Here is a 21,065-nt window from a genome sequence, read left to right on the forward strand (position 1 = left end):
CAAAGCGTAAGATTGTAAGATTGGATGATAAGCTTCTGTCTGCAAGCTTTAGGACACGTTATAACCCTTGAGAGATCACAGATTGGCCTAAAAATAGCACCTCATTCATCTTTATTATACACTGTAGACGCATTGTGGCTGATCATACATAGCCTACATTAAACTTTAGATTCAAGTTCAAGGTAAACATCACTATACCAAATATTGGAACAGAGGTTGTCAAAGTGCAATTAAGATCAATAATATATTTGTATATACATATATTAGACTAATATACAATATGCAGTCTCCCACACACACACACACACACACACACACACACACACACACACACACACACACGCACGCACGCACGCACGCACGCACGCACGCACACACACACACACACACACACACACACACACACACACACACACACACACACACACACACACACACACACACACACACACACACACACACACACACACACACACACACACACACACAAGTGTTGCATTACAATCACCAATTCACATAGCCTTGAATTATTTGTTATTATTGTATTAAATCTTTATTTAATCGGGCAGTGTAATTGAGATGAGTCTCTCGTTTTCCAGAGAAAAACCAGTTTGCCATCAAATACAATTTTTTTAACAGCGTTTCAAAATAAAACGTTTATTTGCTGAAGGAACAACAAACTTAAACCTGGCTTTTTTGAGTTATCTATGAGTATTTTTCAGCAGAAACACGAGGCACTGTATATTTGATTTGGCTGTTCTCTTCCCTTATGCATGCTCCCCGTGAAATTGAAAAGACAGTTGCTCTCACATTTTGGCAGGGAAAGAAAACTTCCATCAAGGCTGAACCAAAAACATTTAGCAAAACCAAAAAATAAATTAAGCAAATACCTCAAATATAAAAGTATCCTCATTCAACGATTCGTAAGAGAAAAAGCCTGCCAGTCTTTACAGATGGGCAATCATATTTTTAAGGTGGGTCATGTCTCTAGTACATGGATTTCTCCTAACACAAGACACGTGTGTGATTAATACAAGACATTTAGTTCCATGTTTGCATCACTGGCCACAGATCACTATCAAACCCAGAATGTTTTCATTAGTTTTTAGCAACATAGTTACAACCCAACTTTAACCTCTCTAGATGAACATTGTTTCAGAACACTTAAAAATGAAAAACATCTGAGAATGCATAACAAACATACAAATGATGGCATTAAAAAGCAGCCTACATGTCCTGAGAATAACAATACGTGCCGTGTTCAACTGAGACTTCTAGTGACTCTGCTTAAAGCCTAGAAATAAAATGGCTGAAAAAACAAAATTGGGTTTAAAGGTTAGGCTTTAATTTACTCAAACATCTGTATGAAGCTTTCATTGCTTCATCAACTGAACCTTTTAGGATTCTCAAGGGATACAATTAAAAACAATGAGTCATTTGCATTATTTACTAAATAACTAATAGTTAAACAGATGATACGGTGACTCTGCGTGTCCCCACTATCAGAACCTATTACCTCGTTCCTTTTCCAGATCCTCAAATTTCACAAGAAAAGGGTTCCGTGGTGTTTTCAGTTTCCTTGGTGTGGTAGCCCCCGCTGTGGAGGGTCCTAGGACTGGTCACATTTGGAGAAAAGTGACACCTCACTTGGGGTATTTGACAAACTGACACTCAGCGAAACAAGAGTGTCAAACTCAGCTTGTCAAATACACTAAGTGGGGGGCCTGATCCGGGGAAGACTGGCTCTGTGGAGTAAACAACCTGCAGCAAACAAACATTAAAGAAGTCAAAAAGCATGTTTATATTTTACACAAAGCTCTAATGTCTTTTAGAGAGAAGATTCAGATGTGTTACCTGAGTGTTTGAAGCAGAAGAGTCCGTGTGCTTCTTCCTCCCTCAGGAGTTCATACTGTTGACACTGTGCACAAACACCTCGTTTGACCATTGAGCGCTGCAAAGAGGAAGTCAAAACAAGGAAGATAACTGCGAAGCTAGAGCTCAGGAAATATGTTGAAATGAAGTGTCAACATGTCATGATTGTGAAATGCCGTTTGTGGCTCACAGTTTTGGAGATAATGGTTTGCTGAGACACATTCGTCTTTTGTGGCATTTGATGTGTTTTCACTATTTGTGTACAGAATGTGCTGAAGGAACTGTATAGAGTCACATGAGAATGAACCTTTCAGATCAGATGGTGTAGAGTTTTAATGGCATTTTACAGTTCATTTAATTTAAATATATTCCAATGTTCAGTATTTCATTTTACATTCTCTTGCACTATTTTTATTTCTATTTCTTCTTGCACAACTTACTTCTTGTTGTGTGTGTGTGTCTTAAGCCAATGACTTTCATTGCCAAAACTACACTGTAGCTATGACAATAAAGCCCTTGAAATCTTCATCTTAAGATTTGTGTTAAAACTACAGTATGAGCTCAAATTAACTGGTCTATTCTTGGTATTGCACCTCCATTAACGGCAATGTTAGCCATACTTTTTCAAATTTTAGGCCATGTTTCCTCCTGCGCTATCAGCCGTCTCTGGCCATCATCGGCTACTTCCTGCTTCAAAGAAAAGCATCAGCGTCTGGCCTGCTGATTGATGGTCCATCTGTCAGTTTGCCCCCCTGTGCAGCAAAGCTACACGCATCAGGGCGATGAAAACTAGTTCCACATGTTCAAACTCATTTTTTTTTATTGGACACAACATCATTTCCTAATAGCCTACGTATTAAGCCCAACCAGGACTCAGTCCATGCAATTATTTTATGATGTCTGGACTCTTGTTTTTCCAAGTAAAACTCTATCAAAGTCACTTTTTCTTGCCTCACCGTTGTACTTTTTGCAACAGCCAGAATGTGCTGCACACTGTAACTTCCCCTCTCTGGACTTCCCCTTGCAGACACCACCCTGCTGTAGGTTAGGTTCTCTAACACAGAGGGACTCGATATACTGTATACTGAACATTCTGTATACTGGATATACTGTATGCTAACTGTTTGTACAGTTTACACAGCACTGTTACTTGTATCCTTGTATTTGAAAGCTGTGTCTGTTTCATTTGGATTTGATTGCCTCTATAGTGGTTGTTTTTGAAGGTTTCAAAGTTGAAATGTTCTGTAAAAATAAACTTGCCTTGCCTTCAGTATTTTACAGAACAGTAAAGTACAGTACAGTATATTATAGAATAGTATAGTATAGTAAAGTATTGTTGTGTATTGTATATTTGAGTTCACAACCTATAGTATATTATATTCTAGTGTAGTATAGTATAGTATAGTATTATATAAAAACGTATAGTATATTATTTATAGTTTACTATAGAATAGTATAGTATAATACAGTACAGTGCAGAATAGTATAGTATATAATACAAGGGTATAGAATAGTATAGTGTATAATACAGTATAGTATAGTATAGTATAGTACAGTACAGTACAGTGTAGAATTGTATAGCATAGTATAGTATAGTTGGCACCTTGGGATTGCTGTTAGCAATGAAAGGTGCTTTATAAATTGAATTTATTATTATTATTATTATTATTATAGTAAAGTAAAGTATGTTATAGTATTGTTGTGTATTGTATATTCTAGTTTACAGTATAGTTAATTATATAGTAAAGTGTAGAATAGCATAGTATAGTATAGTATGTGTCACGATCTGTCTGTGTTTTATTTTGTCCTGTCTAGATCTGTCTTTGTTTTCCTGTTTTAGTTTGAAAAGTGTTCACCCCTCGTCTTGTCTGTTGCTTCCTGTCTCTGTGTTCCCTCCTGCCTGATTACCCGATTGTGTTGACCTTGTGTGTCTTGTTTGTTTGATTAGTCCTGTGTGCATTTAGGTTCTACTTTTTCTGTTAGTTTTTGTGAGATTCTTGACGTTGTTGAATGGATTTTGGTTCGTACGAGTTTGTGTTTTGCCTTGCTTTACTTTGTATACAGTATAATATACAATAGTTACTGTAGTAGCACACTAATAATTCCCAACCTTTCTCTAAAATTGAGTAAGCTTACTACTACCCTTTAGTAAGTGACATATTTTATAAAAAAACTATACTAGAACTATACGATTGACCTGAATAGTGAATGTAGTTCTGCAGGTTGTTGTGTAAAGCGATCTCTCAGGATGAACTCCTGTGGATGTTGCATCATGTTGAGCTGTGTGTTGCAGCACAGCATCGTGTGTTGCAGCTTTTCACTGTGCACTGATCCTAAATCTTCAAAATGTTTTTAAAAAATGTTTTCACCGAAATAAATAAAATCCTGAGATATGGGCTTACTGTGTGCATTTTTCTTTAAAGTTGTCCAATACCTTTTATCAAAAAAAAGAAGGCCCCACAACCCATGTGTAGCATTAGCAACCCTAAATTGGGGTGTTGGCTCCTGGCTCCAAGGTTGGGAACCAGTGGAGCGGCACTATTGTGCTATTTTAAAATAGGATAATCAGTCTTGCATGTGGGTGATCAGATATTTTGTGAAATAACTTTCGGTTATTATGTGGCACACCTTTGTCTTGATATTTTAAAGTTCACATACTGTGCAACAAGTTAAAGTTGCACAGATAGTCTTATGGTCATATTTATTAAGTTAAATATTGAGGCCTGAGCCTTTCAAACTGAATTTAGGGAGATTACCTTTTAAAAATACTATTACCCGCTTAGACTGCGCACAGTTTGCATTTTTCATGCCATTTTGTGAGCAACAAGTGAGGGGTGTTGCAATATACTGGTATTGATGATAACCACCATTTAAAATAAGACAAAATACAAGATAGCAATCTTAGATTCTAATGGACATAATAATTATGTAGTAAATCTGATATAGTGATATGTGACATGTTTGAGAATTCATTAGACAAAACCCGTGAGGTTTAGAACACTATTTGGCATTTTAAGAATAATATAAATGAAAGGTCTTGAAGGTCGAGGGATAAATTCAGAGTGCTGACAAACTGAAGAAGAAGAGAGGACAGATATTTACAGAAGTCCTGAGTCATTCTGTGTTCAGACAGTGAGACTCATGGCAGCTTATCTCTGAGTGGCAGTTCAAAGTGTGAACCATTTCAACACCCTTCTCCGGCCATAATACCACACATATAGGGGAAGTGGGAGATGAGAAAACACCACCACCCTGTTGTTGAGAAAGAGATGGTCCGATTGTTTAACAAGAATTAACTGAATTTGCTACAGCCAAGTTACCTTGCACTATCTAATGACCAAAAATACTTGCATTCAAACATTTGTAATTTAGTTACCACAAGTAGAAATGCAGTATGAAGTGTACTGCAAAACTAAAGTGATATACTGTGACAAACTGAGAGCTGCATGCAGGGGCGGACTGGGGGGAAAAAGTGGCCCGGGGATTAATTGACAGACAGGCCCTTAATGCGTGGCATGTATCGGCCGGCCGGTGAGGAACGTATGTTACTTAACAAAAAAACCTATGCATTTTATGTTATTTTGGACCATTATTCATATAGTAATCACATTACCTGAGCCCTTGAGTTGCCGAGCAAAATAGTTACAGCATATATTTAGTGATTTTAATGTTAACAGATCATTGATGCAATAACATTTGGACCCAATTTGCCTGACTTGACACATGGAATAAAACATGGGCGTAGGAAGCATCCTCAATGTGGGTGAGACCATTTAACAGGGGGTGTGGGCAGGTGGTGGACCTCACCTCCTCTAGGGGGGTCCGGGGGCATGCTCCCCCAGGAAGATCTTTTTTTAAATGTTGAAGTTAAATGCATCAATCTGGTGCACTTTGAGAGCAAAATTAGGGACTAAATCTATGGATACATCTCTCAACACCCATATGAAACAGAACTGTAAACAGATTTACTTTTTCTTTCAACATTTATTTGAACAGCAAGTGGAGGCAAAAGTGACTGCACCCAAAACAATAAACCTGCTAGCTAACTAGCCTAAACTCAGTAACAGAATGTGGGTAACACGTTCTTCTCCACAGCTGCCAACCCTGTCTCCTACAAATTACGTTCCCACAGAACTAAACTGCATTCTCAATTACATTTAGCTAGAAACGTATTTTCTCCCACGTTACGTTTGTTATGAACGTATCTTAAATACGGTTATTTTCTACATATCTTTGCCATTTATTGTCTTGCTTATAATAATGATAATAGTCATTTATAAATATCATTTTAGAGCACACATTTGAAATCGACGATCGGGCTCGATATATGGTTAAATTAAAATCAGTAGGCGAGGGTGTAATTTCAACACAGTCTCAAAGGCAATGTGAGCGTCCATTCCCATTGGATAACGGAGGATTTTACACCCGGAAGTAAGTATTCTCTTTACTGTCGATTGATTTGACAGTGATATCTGCACTACTCATCAACTCAAAAACACCAAATTATCCTTGTTAATTACACAACATTGATTGGTTTAAATTGTGTACAATACTTTTGTATTTTTCCCCTTCGATTCGGAGAAACAAATATTTTTTATACAAAAAATCACAGGCTCCTCCAACAGTGCAACACAATAAAACAGATACACAGAAAAAATAGTGCAAGTAAATACAAAAAGAAAAATAGTAAAATAGTAAAAAGTGAAATAGTGCAATACGAGTCTATATACAAGTGATTGGAATATGATATATTAGACAAATAATTTCTAAGTATCAGCCAGATGAATGTTATGGATGTTGTTTCAAAGTTCAGGTGTTTAATAGTCTTCTGGCCTGTGGGATGAAGCTGTCCCTGAGTCTGGTGGTTTTAGTCCGGATGCTGCGGTACCGCCTGCCAGACGGCAGCAGACAGAACAGTTTGTGGCTGGGGTGATGGGGGTCTTTTATAATCCTGAGGGCTTTCTTTAAGGTTAACCTGGTATTTTTACTACATTTATTTTAGTTACTTTGCAGATTCTGATTAATGATGTGAAATATAAACAACCCTTAAATCAGACTTTAGTTACACCTGAGTAAAATTCAGGGAAAGGTGATTGTCAAGTGCAAACAATCAGGAGAGATATTTGATAGTTGGTGCTTGAGAAGACTAAACCTTTATCTGCAGATCTCTATAAAGTATATTCATTACTCGTTATTCTCTACTAATAGTTAATTAAAAACTGTATATAATGGCTATTTTGCACATCCCTTTCAAGATTTCATGATTTTCTAAGGTTTATTGACATATCATATACACAACTACGGTGTAGTTATGCAATGAATGAAAAACTTGGGTCACAGGTTCCTCAACAGTGCATTACAAGACATCTATCAATATGTGTGTACCTCCACCATTAAACTGTCAAATTCTGCACATTTCTTATACTATCTAGTATCTACATACATAAGAGTATAATTAATGTGTATAATATCAGTTAAAATAAGTGCTTCAACATAGTTAACATTGCAGGAAAGCAATATATTAGACGTTAAAGGTAGGGTAGGTAAGTTTGAGAAACCGGCTCGAGATCGCTAGAATTTGAAAATACACAACCGGAGAAAATCTGCCACTTCCTTATAGAGCCCCTCCTCCAACACACACGAACGCGCACATGACCAATGAGGGCACGAGATAAGTTTGTGCACAGATGGAAGGCTGACAGGCAGGTAGGCCATCCAGTTATTTAGCCGGGCCGGCTAAAATGATTGGTCGTGCTTTTTACAGTACTACGGCTTCCACAGATGACATTTTTTTATGGATTTTTTGTCAAAGCACTTAAGATATTCATTGCTATCGGGATGTTAAGAGAATTCCGTGGAATATAACAAAAAGTGTATCTCGAGCCGGTTTCTCAAACTTACCTACCCTACCTTTAAGTAGGCTACTTTGTCAGGCTTAATATTTATCTGTAGATACCCCCAAAGCTGTTTTCTTATTTAAAAGAAGACCTTAACCTAAAGCATTCTTTAATGTGTTAATAAAGGTTAATTAGTTTGTCTGTTTTGCACATCCTCATATTAATATCTTTTTACATCCGGCACTAAACTGTTTTATTGTAGAGATCACTTACAGTATCTTCTTGATTTTTTATGTTCTATATTTCTATCATTGACCTTCTACTTTCCCCCTATGAAAGTATGTACTCTTAATATTTTTTTCATCAAATAACATTATTCAACAAAAATAACATTATTCAACAAAAATAATTCAATAACGTGCTTTAACCACTAGGCGGTGCACACAAGATACACACAGCATACTAATAATAACTTTGTATTATTAGTGTAGGACATTTATGTATGTATAACATCTGAAGATGTGTAGTTTTATTCATGTTTTTACATAATTTTACAGGATATTGCTATACTATTTCTCATATTTTACTTCTACACATTAATATCTGATTTGTAAAACATCACAGACAGAAAGGTATATCCGTCATTTAATGGTAAGCTATTGAAATTCTGATTCCATAGATGTGTCTCCCATCACCTAAAACCCCTGACTATTCTCTCAACTCAGTATTTACATTCTTATATTCAAAGAAAATCAGTAATATCTTTAAAAACTACAAGTCCTTTTCTATCAGCTGTGCACCGTTATGGTGTAAATATAACCTATCTACCAATTGGATCAAATATAAAAGTCAGCCAAATTACTATTGATACTGCAAGGAGACGTATTTTGTGAAAATAAATGTAAGATATTGTGTAATTGTTGATATATTTATGATCCACGTCACGTATTCAGTTTCGGCGGCACTTCTTCCTGTTTGTCCAGAAGTCTTCTCATCAAGGGCGCCGGAAGCGGGGGGGCCAGAGGGCCATTGGCCTCCCCACTTTTCAGCCCTGCCCCACATTTCCGCAGTGGCGGATGCCGCGGAACACTGTACAAATCCCGTTTCAATAATTCCCCTCTACTCTAAGTCGCATCTAAAATCTGATATAGCTGTGTATATTTTGTTATTTGTTATTGTTATATTCAATCTCATTAGCTACAGGCATTTTTTAAGCTTGTAAAGGGAAGATGACAGCTCGCCTCTCACTCGCCACTCTGTTCTTCCACAGCGCCGCTTCCCCTCCCTCCGCTGAAATTATTAATGTAAGGCGTATAGTAGGCTAATCATAGATAACACGGCAGGGTCCGTTACAGTTTGTTTTTATCTGATTTCAAATAAACAAAGTCTTGGCTTTCAGAATATTAAACTTGTTTCGGCAAATTCAGATGATAAATACAACTTTGAAGCTTGTAACGGCATAATTACAAGTGGAGAACGGAGTAACTTAACGTCACAGCAGGCATAACAACAGCCGGTGTTTCTCGTGAGTGTTTTCCCCGGGAAACAAACACAATACACACAAACGCAAAAATACACAAACACACACACGTATACACACACACTCACGGGCTTCCCCCAGACCAGTAATCCAAACGAAAATATCTTCCCTCCGTAGTATTTTGATCATTTGCTCCGCTAATAATCAATCAGATCCAGTGGCGAGCCGTGAGCTTTATACCTAGGCCCTCTGACCCCCACTCCTTCCCTCGAAAAAAAGAAAAAAAAATAGTTATTACGTCACAGCGTATACTTCAGCGGAATATCAAAACAACGGCCTAGGGTGCAAAACGCATCAATGACAGCGACCCTCTACCACACAAAACAACACCTGTGAACCCAATTTGTGTTCTTTGACATTGAAAATGATATTGCATTGTGTTTGTTACTTTCGTTGCAGTTGTATGTCTTAAGTGTAATTTGGCATGCTTTTATTTTGAAGGCGAGTTCACGCTGTTGACAGGAAGTTGTTGTTGCTATGGAAACAAGAAACGTTTCACAGCGGGCGGAACTTGTCATAAAGTCCGCGATAATAAAACCCACCCATTTAGAGGGAAGATATGATTGGTCAATTGTACTGTCATTTGACATTACTCTCTCGTTCAGTTACTATAGCGGGCCCTCTGTGAATCGCAGAGAGGGCCAGACGAGCTTCTTTCATGTAACCCTTCACATTCAAACAGAGACTGAACAGGCAGATTCGAAGGATTTATTTCTTTGGAAATGTTATTTTAAATACAATTAAATGAAGTTTTTTTTCGGTAAAACTAATGAAAAATATAACAAAAATAATATTAAAAAAATATATATTTTAAATTTTTTTTTTTTTTTTTTATGTTTTTAAATATTTTTTTTTTAAATATCTTAGGCCCTCACAGAGGGCCTAGAGGGCCCTGACGGCTCGCCACTGATCAGATCGATCCAGAGAAGAGGAAACTTTAAAGGCCTTTTTCTCAAAATAATGACTCTGTAACAGTCATTATATAATGTGACATATTTTGCTTAATATTTGGAGTACAACAACAATCCTGATATTATTAGAAAGCTAGGAATCTCCTCTTTCCAACAGTGTATACAACTCAAAATGTGTCTTCGGGTCAATGCGACTGATTTCGATGGAGCAGGTCACTTTGCATTAGGTAAAATAAAGCAGGCAGACATAACAGGAAGTATATGTACATTTTAACCCAATCAAATAGGACATTGTCACACCATTCAAATGTATCCATGTAAATTACAACCAATAAAAAAGCTTAGATTTGTTTATTTCTTACGTTGTTTACTTTATTTGTTACGTTGTTCTGTGTGTGTCAGCCGTTAACCTAGATATAAATAATATATACTGTACACTTGCAAACATGTCAGAAGAACCAGCGCAGAAGAAAACTAAATACAGTCAATCTAAACTTAAATTTAACAACTGGAAGGTCACATCCCTGACATCCACATCAACGGAGCCTGGACCTTCTTCAATCATAGAACCAGCGAAGCCAGATAAACCCAAAAGCAGCAGCTCTGCGGCCGCAGAGTCTGTCAAAACCGCCGCCACCGCCATCGTTGAACCGAAACAGGCTGGTTCCGACTGCATGGAGGTTTGTTGTCGGGACATTGAGACGGGTAAAGCTGTACAGCTAACTGTTGACAAAAAGGAGACCGCTAGATTATTTGGGCAAAGAGAAAGGTACTTCAACGCAGAATGGTACAAAAACAGAGAGTGGTTAATTCTTTGCAAAACCACTAAACGGGCCTTCTGTGAAATATGCAGATTTGCTGCTGTCAAACGGCTTGTAACTTTCTCAAAATGTGGAGATGATAGCTTTGTTAATACCTGAGTTAATAACTGGAAAAAGTGCCCAAGCCTCCTGGACAGCCACGAAAAGTCTCATTTCCACAGAGAGTGTATTAAAAAAAAGTGCGCTTTCTTCAGTCAAACACCAGTCAACATACAGCTTGTCAAACAACAGCGTATTGAGCAGGAAAAGGGAAGTGGAATGATGGAGCAACTGCGCTGTCTGCAGTTTCTAACCCGACATCCAACCTAATATTTTTTTTAACTTAGGATCGTATACCTGTGTTTAGTCTAGAAAAAGGTAAATGTGTGCATTTTATAAAGTTGTGTATATTTACAGACTGTTGCAAAAACTAAGAAGCTTATAAACATCAGGTTTAAAACTAAAAGAGACAATTAAAGATGTTTGGAGTTTTATTTTAGTTATTAATTTACATTTTTTGTCAAAGAGATGCTGATTTGAAACCGTTGTTACATACAGTTACGGCATTTCCTGTATCTGCCGGAGAGAGGGGAGTTTGTCCCAAAGCTTGCCGCTGTATTTACTCCCTCCATCTGACAGGAGGGAGCCTCATGTGTCACTCCACGGAGTTCACTCCGTCACGGAGGGGAAGTGTGTAGGGTGTAGGGCGTGGTTTGGGATTGGGCCATACACACGCACTTTTTTGGCCCCCCCACTTCTAAAATGAATCCGGCGCGCCTGCTTCTCATCAGGGCTCTATGAATAAAGAACTACGGCAGATGTGTAATATTTAATGCAGCCGAACCGTGTATTACAATGCCGTTATGTGATGACTTCCAAAGAGAAAAGCAAGAACACTGGAATAAAGTATTATTTTATTGTTTTCGGATTTCACATCGCATAAACACCATCTCCCAACGTGCATTGCGGCTAAAACATCCAATCAGCAAGCTGAGGATCTTTCCTACATCTGTTTCCGGTATTGTTCCTGTAATGAGAGTTCACATTTATGCTACATTGAAGGGTGGAATTGACTACACATCTTCAGAAACATAATTTGCTTCAGATATACTGTAACTCATAGCAATATTGTAACCATTAAGAAAAGCCAACTGCATTAAAAACCCAGTTAACAAACACTAGGTAAAGTATTTTTCCTTCAGTAATGAAGATGTAATTCCAATGTAGACACACATGGGGTCGCTGTTCAGTCTGTTACGCTGAGCCATGCATTGTCTGGAACGTAAAAGGGACGAAGAAGACAAAGTGAAGTGACATACTTCCGGTTCAATGTGAAAACATTCCCAGTGCAAAAACAAATCGCTAAATAAAAAGATAAAACACTGGCATGTAATTTACGTTAGAATAAAAAGAATGGTTTTGAATAATAGATGAGAGTAAAATCTACGTCACTTTACAGCCCCGCCCACTTTTGGGGAAACCAACGCTGTCATTTGAACGGCGATCGAGCCTGAAGCCACAGAGCTCTTCTGTTACTGTCCTTTCTTACAGAAACACGTAACTCTGGATTTGTTTTAATGTTTGAGGTGCAATAAACGACACAGCAGCTTTTTGGCATGTTAAAACTATTATTTTCTGCCTCGCTCATGAGAGTAACAGCTGGCGAAATTACAGCCTCGCCTACTGATTTTAATTTAACCATATATCGAGCCCGATCGTCGATTTCAAATGTGTGCTCTAAAATGATATTTATAAATGACTATTATCATTATTATAAGCAAGACAATAAATGGCAAAGATATGTAGAAAATAAACGTATTTAAGATACGTTCATAACAAACGTAACGTGGGAGAAAATTTGTTTCTAGAAGATATGTAGAAAATAAACGTATTTGAGATACGTTCATAACAAACGTAATGTGGGAGAAAATACGTTTCTAGCTAAACGTAATTGAGAATGCAGTTTAGTTCTGTGGGAACGTAATTTTTAGGAGACAGTGGGTGTTTCTCAATCGCGAGTAAAGCTGCTCCAGAGCCACTATTTCAAGCATACTACGTCATCGAGTGCCGCCGAAGTACTGTTCCAATCTCCAGCATACTTGGAAATCTACCGAGCCCGGCGTACTCCGTTTGGAGAAATATCGAGGCTGCACATGAGTAGACTCCGCGGTCTTAAAATCCCCACAATGCTTTGCGCACGGACCAATTTCCCCAAATCTGTGACGGAAAATGTAAGGCGGGGCCTCTCATATAGAGAACCGCAGTGACGCGTCCTAAAACGGATAATCTCCACATGTCTACCCATCTCTTATAATTTTCTAATCATAAATCTATCGATTAGATTTATGATTAGAAAATTATAAAAGAAGGGTAGACATGTGGAGATTATCCGTTTTAGGACGCGTCACTGCGGTTCTCTATACACAAACTATACAAAAACGCCTTTACGCTTTGGAGCTTGTTTATCCATCACCCCTCCAGGGAGTGGCCGGAACACTTACAAATGTGGGCCGGTAGGATTTAGGCAATTTTACACATTTTAGTGCATACTGATCACTATATTTAATATTGTGCGATAATTTTTGGTCATGTACAGCCATTCTCTAATCTGATGATCAATCTGAAATTCTATTCTGAGAATTTGCTGGAGGAAATTAACCTAAAAGTCGCATAATATAACTTTTTAAACTACAGCGTAGTTCACTATCCAGTAACAGGAGGTTTATATTTGTGAAAATCCTTGCATCATGTTCACTGATGAGAATAAACTTTCAAATTGATGTCTCAATCCTCCCAGAAGACTGAGGGTGAACTGCCATCTTGTGGCTCAGTGCAGAACTGCAGGTATGATCTTAAAGGTCCCATGTCATGGCCATTTCTACTGATCATATTTCCATTGTTGAGGTCTACTAGAATAGATTTAAATTGTGCAATTTTCCAAAATCACATTGGTTTCTCATACAGCATCTCTGTATAGTATGTGTATTCACCAGGTATTCACTCTCTGTCCTAAACGGCTTGTTGGAGCTCCTGCCCCCCCCTCCCTATGAGCCCAGTGTGCTCTGATTGGTCGGGACGTTGCGAGGCTCGTTGCTGCTCGTTGCTGCTCGTTGCTGCTCGTTGCTGCTCGTTGCTGCTGCGAACTGCTGCGAGGAGCGGACAGGTTTCCGGGTCGGCAATACAGCGAGAACAAGCTAAACTCATCCTGAGCACACACAAACACTCACAGCCGAAGTAAAAACAATAAGTGTGGCTTGATATTGAGTAAGAAAAAGGTTTATAACGCTGTGAGAATGGCTCTACGGAGAGCATTTCTCAGCGATCCCAACTCGTCTATTACCAGCGTTCAGGGAGCTCTATGCAAGTCAATTGGGACTCCCTGTTAGTTAGCCAAGGGATCCTGGTGTGTGAGGTGCTCCGCGGATTGGTCCATTTGGGCCAATCCGGTAATTTGTTGTTGATTTGGGTGTTCACACGTCACAGAACCCAGGAAGCAAACAATGGAAAATGAGAAATCTCCAACGAGGCGTTTTGGGGCAGCATAGACAGGTCTTTTCTGTGTTAGAGTTTTACTCGCTACAGCAGGGATGGGCAACTTTGATGGTGGTGGGGGCCACATAATTGATGTACTGGCCACTAGGGGGCCGCAGATTCACTTGGAACACACACACACACAAATTCCATGTGTTGTATGTAATTATTAACAAATATACTAAGTCTGACATCTTCATTGACATTTTACAATCTTTCAGGGAACATCCTCTAATAAGCTCACTAAACAAATATCAGTTCACAGAAATGTTATTTAATTTTTACAAGTGGCATGTTTGTATTGAACAGGTTATTTAACAGTGGAATAAAACTATTTTAAACTATTGGAAAGCACGGAAAATGTGTGTGCATTGAGATTAACCATTAAGATGACATAAACATGAAGTCATGAACACTAACCCAGACATTAGTTGTCTAACTTGAACCTAAGACACTTGTAGCCTGTCTCTGCATTCCCCTTATTCCACAATAAGGGGAATGTCAACACAGACACCTGTCAACCCGCACTCTGCTGTTCCTCAGCACCGCTCCCCCTCCCTCCCGATGAAATTATGAATGAAAAGCGTATAGTAATCATAGATAACACGGCAGGGTCCGTGACAGTTTGTTTTCATCTGATTTCAAATAAACAAAGTCTTGGCTTTTAGAATATTAAACTTGTTTCTCCAAATTCAGATGATAAATACAACTTTGAAGCTTGTAAAGGCATAATTACAAGCGGCAACTGGGGTTACGTATTGTAACCCAGCTTCTATGAGTATAGGCGCAGCCCTCTAATGGCGCATTTCCACTATACGGTCGGCCTCGGCCACACTCGGTACGGCTCGGTACGGCTTGGCCGCGTTGGGCCTTAACAGGGCCGACTCACTTCATGCTGCGCTTCCATTACAGTTTAGGAACTGGGGTAGTTACTATAGTAACGCAGTGTAGGCGGAGCCGTGACGTCATCTTCAATGAGAAATCCAGAAACACAACACCGCCGTTAGCTGTTAGCACTCAGAGCTCACAGCTCCTTATATATGTTCAGAAACTCGACAAAAGTTAAACAAGTACACACCACAGACTGCCTGTGTCATGGTGAATACAGTCGCTGCTTTATTTATGTCTGTATAGGCCGTTGTTGTGAGTGTGGACGGTCGGGGCATATACTGCGTTAGCTTAGCCAATCTCCATCTAGAAAAACACGAATTTTAAAAGGTTTTTCGCCTGCCGTCTGTCTGCAGACTTGACAAAGCATTAATTCATGGTTTTTACTAACCGGTATCAGTATGTTGTTACTTCGGCATCATTTTGAAACGTGTATTACAATTAAATCACGGTCAAATATGTCCATCTTGTTGTAGTTCTAGCCCTCTTGCCAGCGCTCCTCTCTCTAGTTTAGCATACTCAGCCCGACTCAGCACTGTTTGTTGGCCCCGATAGAACCACAATTTTCTAGGGCCAGAAAAGAGGTGAAAAAGTGGCCCCGCGCCGTGCCGCGCCGGAACTAGGCCTAGTGGAAGCACAACCAAAAAAGGGGACGGCACGACACGGCACGCTTAAAGCGAGCTCCGCGCTGCAGTGGAACTGCGCCATAAGCCTATCGCTATTGGGTAATCCCACTGCACGTGTGCAGCACTGACAGACTTAATCCACGCCCACCTATGACGTGGGCCTCACCTACGGCCTCACTTCCGTATAAATAGGAAGTAGGCCCGACCATCTGCTCCCACGCCAACAGCTTTTCTTCAGCTATTCACGGAGCCAGTGGGGCCCGAACCTTAGAGGGCTGCGCCTATACTCATAGAAGCTGGGTTACAATACGTAACCCCAGTTCTATTTCGTATAAGGCTTCGCCCTCTAAGGCTATCGCTATTGGGTTAAGGGCGAAGCAGGATGTAGTCCACGCCCCACTGGTCCGTCCGTTACCAGGAGCACAAAAAACACACCTACTCAATTTAATAACCCATGTCCATTGCGCCATGCGTAATGGAGCATCACAGTCCCTGGAAATGTAGCATTTAAAATGAATATTCTCCATGAGGGAATGAAGGTGAATACCTGTCGTTATAAAAAGTAGAGACCAAAGTCCCACTTGTTACAACGAAAAAAGAGAGGAAACAGGGCAGCTCTCTGAGTGCCGACAGGCAGGAGAGAGGGCACACAGTTGTGTCCCTGACATTACTCACTCTGACAGGACATTCAGTACTGAGTGTGTCAGAGAGGAATGGGAGACATCCCTCAAATAAAAACGAATAAAAGAACAGGGGGAAGACCAAGAAGCAGCAGTGCAAATGTCTTCCACTGTCGGTCCTCCGTGCAACACCATAGAGGTTGATACAATTCCTCTGGTGCCGTGCGCATGATGTTCTCCGGAGGATCCGCCCCAGAGGAGACATACGCCTGTGACACAGCCTCACACAGCCAGTGTGACAGGCGTTGTGCAGACAGAGGCTGCCCCATTGAGCGCTCTCTGTAATGCACAAACAGACGCTGGAAACTGCGCAACACAGCCGCGCATGCCGTATAGCATGACAGCGCGCGCACGGCACGGAGGAGATGAGATGTGGCTTCCTCCTCTGATGTGTGAGGAGGAGGAAAAAAACCCTCCAAAGTTATCACTCTTGATCTAAAAAGAGAGCTGTGATAATTTTTGGCATAAAAACCAGGCTAGGGCGCAAAACAGCTAAGCTGCCATCTCCTTGGATCTGGAGACATGACGGAGCCACAGAGAGAGCAGACAAATCACTCACCGCTTTTAGCTGATGTCAGAGCCAAGAGCAGAGCTACTTTGGCTGACAAGAACTTTTAGGGGGACCTGATCTAAAGGTTCAAATGGAGCTTCTCTCAGTGCGCGTAACACTGAAGCCAAATCCCATTGAGGCGCCAAAGCGCGTGACACAGGTCGGAGTCTCTGTACTCCCCGTAGAAAACGTTTTGTCAGAGGGTGACTAACACCGTGCTGACACCAAACCTACGTGGCAAAATGAAATGGCAGCAGCATATGTTTTGACCGTGCTATAAGCCAGTTCCTGTCCAGCAACAGCTGGAGGAACGACAGCACGTGAGGCAGGGTGACCGTAACGGGGTCCAGGCTTTTCCCTACATGTCAAACGGAACGCTGTCCATTTGGCTGTGTAGGATGCTCTGGTGTGTGAAGCAGCTGCGCTGATCGTACACCTCCCTGGCGATTTATGTAGGCCGCCGCTGCTTTGTTGTCTGTTCGAATCAACGCATGTTGATTGTACCGCAACGGGGCGAAAAAATGCTGGATTACTCTCCATACGGAGAGTAATTCCAGCACGTTTATATGGAGAGACATATGAACCGGCCACTGTCCCCCCCCTGCCTGCGACATGCACGTTCCTCAGCCTGCGAGAGATGCGTCTGTGAACACTGCGGTGTGTGACGTCACTCTGCTCAGGGGCACCCCCACTGACAAGACGTGGAGATTTTTCCAATAGGTTAAAACCAAACCCACGGAAGGAGGAATGTACACCATGCGTCTCCTCTGACGCACAGGGTCGATGCGCAGGCGAATAAACCACCTCTGGAGTCTCCTCAAGTGAAGGAGACCCAGGGCGATCACCACGTGACCAGCTGACATCATGTCTAAAAACTGTATCACGGAGAGGGCTGTCACCGCCCCGCGGGGTGTGACGCGCCGGAGGAGAGCTGTCACTTTCTCCCCTCTCCGCTGTGAGAGTCGCACTCTCATGCGGGCTGAGTTCAATTCCACTCCCAGTTAAATGATAACCTGGGAGGGAAGAGGACAGCTCTTCTTCCATTTGATAATGAAAACCCAGGCTTGACAGATGCTCCAGCACCTGTTTGATCATCAGCATGGGAAAAGGCCATTCCCTTGTTGAACACTGACAGATCGAGGATGGGTCTCATTCCCCCCGCCCCGTCTCCTTCGGGACCAAAAAATAGCGGGAGTAAAAACCCCTGATTTTCTTCCCCTTGAGGAACCCTGGAAAAAGGCTTCCTTTAACAGAGTTCCTGCCGTTCTGCACGGAGCGCGAGACACTGTTCCTGGGATGACAGGGTTCCCTGTTATCCCGTAGAACTGCGGGGGGGAGAGGCGAACTGCAGAGACTACCCTCTGCCCATCCGCCTCTTATCCATCTGTCCATCAGACACACACGCCGCCACCCTGAGTAATACTCTGATAGCGCCGGGTGTACATTCTCCACTCGGACCCAGGACTCAAGGCTTCGTCCACGGAGTAAACCTCCTGGACTGCCCAATCATCCTCGACCGCAGCAGCAGCAGCGAGAGCGTCCGCTCTCTGCTGTTTGAGGGCCAGAGGGAGATGGGTACCTAGTGAGCATGACACCTGGGGGGCGTGAGCTCATTACGACCGTGGGTAGGCGGTACGTCTGAGACAGAGGAAAAATCCGTGCTGCCTAATAACCGTACGGTTTAAGGTAGACAAATTGAATAGTAAGCCCTGCTGTTTTATTAACTGATAAGTTTAAAAAACCCAGCCGGCTTAAGCAGCGAGCCATGCTGCCAAGTAACCAATAGGATATTGGCAGCCGGCTTAACCGGGGAGCCTTGCTGCATATTACAGTACTTCCCTCTGTCCATCGAACACACGCGCCGTCCACTCAGCGCGCGAACCTGCTCTGGATGTGCTGTGGTTGTCATGGTGACGAGCCACGCCAGAGTCCTCCAGACGCCTCATTTCACACAGACTCTCATTTATGTCACGTTTAGGAGAAAGCTTGTAAACCGGACCTTGAGGTGCGTTCCCGCTCAACACCCCTAAGGGATGAGCGGAGGTGTGTGCAGTGCTGTCCACACTGTAATAATGGCACTCGTGGGCTTATTACAACCGTGTGTAGGAGGTAGGTCTGGGACAGAGGAGAAAAACCGAGCTGCCTAAAAACCAATAGGTTTTAAAGACAGCAGATTTATGCAGCGAGCCATGCTGCCTATAACCGAAAGGTTAGGGGCAACCGGCTTACCCGGTGGGCCTTGCTGCATAATATTAACCATCTGTCCACCGAACACACGCGCCGCCCTCTGAGTAATACTCTGAGAGCGCGCGACATGCTCTGGAAAGTGCTGTGGTTGTCATGGTGACGAGCCACGTCAGAGCCGGAGGGGGCCTCCACACGCTGCATCTCACACCGGCTCTCACCCTGTCTCTGTTTAGGAGTGTTAAGGCTCGTAAACTGGACATTGAGGCGCGTTCCCGCTCAACCCTGCTGAGGAATGAGCGAGGTGTGTGCAGTGTTATTCACACAGTGCGTAATAACAGCCCTGGGCTCATTACGACCGTGTGTAGTAGGCACATCTGGGACAGAGGAAAAAACCGTGCTGCCTGCTAACCGACAGGTTAGGAGCATCAGGTTTAAACGTCAAGCCCTGCTATCTAATAACCGCCTGGTTAAATACAGCATGGCTTGTGCCGCGAGCCCTGCTGCCTGCTAACTGACAGGTTACAGCCGGCTCAAACGGCGAGCCCCGCTGTCTGTTAACCGACCGGTTAACCCCAGCTGGCTTATGCACCTCCACACGTTGTATTGCACAGCGGCTCTCATCATGTCTCCGTTTAAGAGAAGGCTCGTAAACCGGACATTGAGGCGCGTTCACGCTCAAACCCGCTTGAGGTATGAGCGGAGGTGTGTGGAGGCATATCTGTGACATAGGAAACAAGCCCGTGCTGTCTAATCAACCGACAGGTTTTAAAGACAGCCGGTTTGTGACAGAGGAAAAAACCTGTGCTGCCTGCTAACCGACAGGTTAGGAGCATCAGGTTTAAACGTCAAGCCCTGCTATCTAATAACCGCCTGGTTAAATACAGCATGGCTTGTGCCGCGAGTCCTGCTGCCTGCTAACTGACAGGTTACAGCCGGCTCAAACGGCGAGCCCCGCTGTCTGTTAACCGACCGGTTAACCCCAGCTGGCTTATGCACCTCCACACGTTGTATTGCACAGCGGCTCTCATCATGTCTCCGTTTAAGAGAAGGCTCGTAAACCGGACATTGAGGCGCGTTCACGCTCAAACCCGCTTGAGGAATGAGCGGAGGTGTGTGGAGGTATATCTGTGACATAGGAAACAAGCCCGTGCTGTCTAATCAACCGACAGGTTTTAAAGACAGCCGGTTTGTGCCGCGAGCCCTGCTGCCTAATAACCGATAGGCTATGAGGCAGCCGCTTATACAGCTTTTTTATGTCATCCGGAGGAGAGCTCTCCTGAACCGGGGGAACGGGGAGATCTCATTAGGCGGCTGCCTTTCCGATGATCTCCGGGAGTTCCTGGAGAATACCGCCTATACGGCAGATCCGAGATGGCGGATAGAGGGACCCGGTGACCCGGTGTCAGCCCGGCAGCCGAACCCATAGGCTCGGCTGTCGGGCTGACAGTCTCCCCCGTCCGGAGGAGAGGGAGGATGGGGCCGGGGGAACCACATGGTGATCCGTGACTGCTGCCCGCCACTCGGATCCAATAAATCAAGGGCTTGATCCACAGAGTAAGACTCCTGGACTAGCCAATCATCCTCAGCCGCAGCCGCGAGAGCGTCCGCTCTCTGCTGTCTGTGGGCCAGATGGAGACGGACAC

The 21,065-nt window shown here is 42.3% G+C and overlaps 1 long non-coding RNA gene across 1 annotated transcript; it reads right to left on the reverse strand.

The window, feature by feature from the left end:
• Positions 1–527: 527 nt before the first annotated feature.
• Positions 528–1,923, reverse strand: LOC117469195. The gene is made up of 2 exons (XR_004554570.1): positions 1,855–1,923; positions 528–1,761 (listed from the first exon to the last, which is right to left on the reverse strand). It is a non-coding gene; the product is annotated as an uncharacterized LOC117469195 (long non-coding RNA).
• Between the last annotated feature and the right edge of the window lie 19,142 nt (positions 1,924–21,065).

This window comes from Trematomus bernacchii, unplaced genomic scaffold, assembly GCF_902827165.1.
Source record: "Trematomus bernacchii unplaced genomic scaffold, fTreBer1.1, whole genome shotgun sequence".
NCBI classification, from domain to species: domain Eukaryota; kingdom Metazoa; phylum Chordata; class Actinopteri; order Perciformes; family Nototheniidae; genus Trematomus; species Trematomus bernacchii.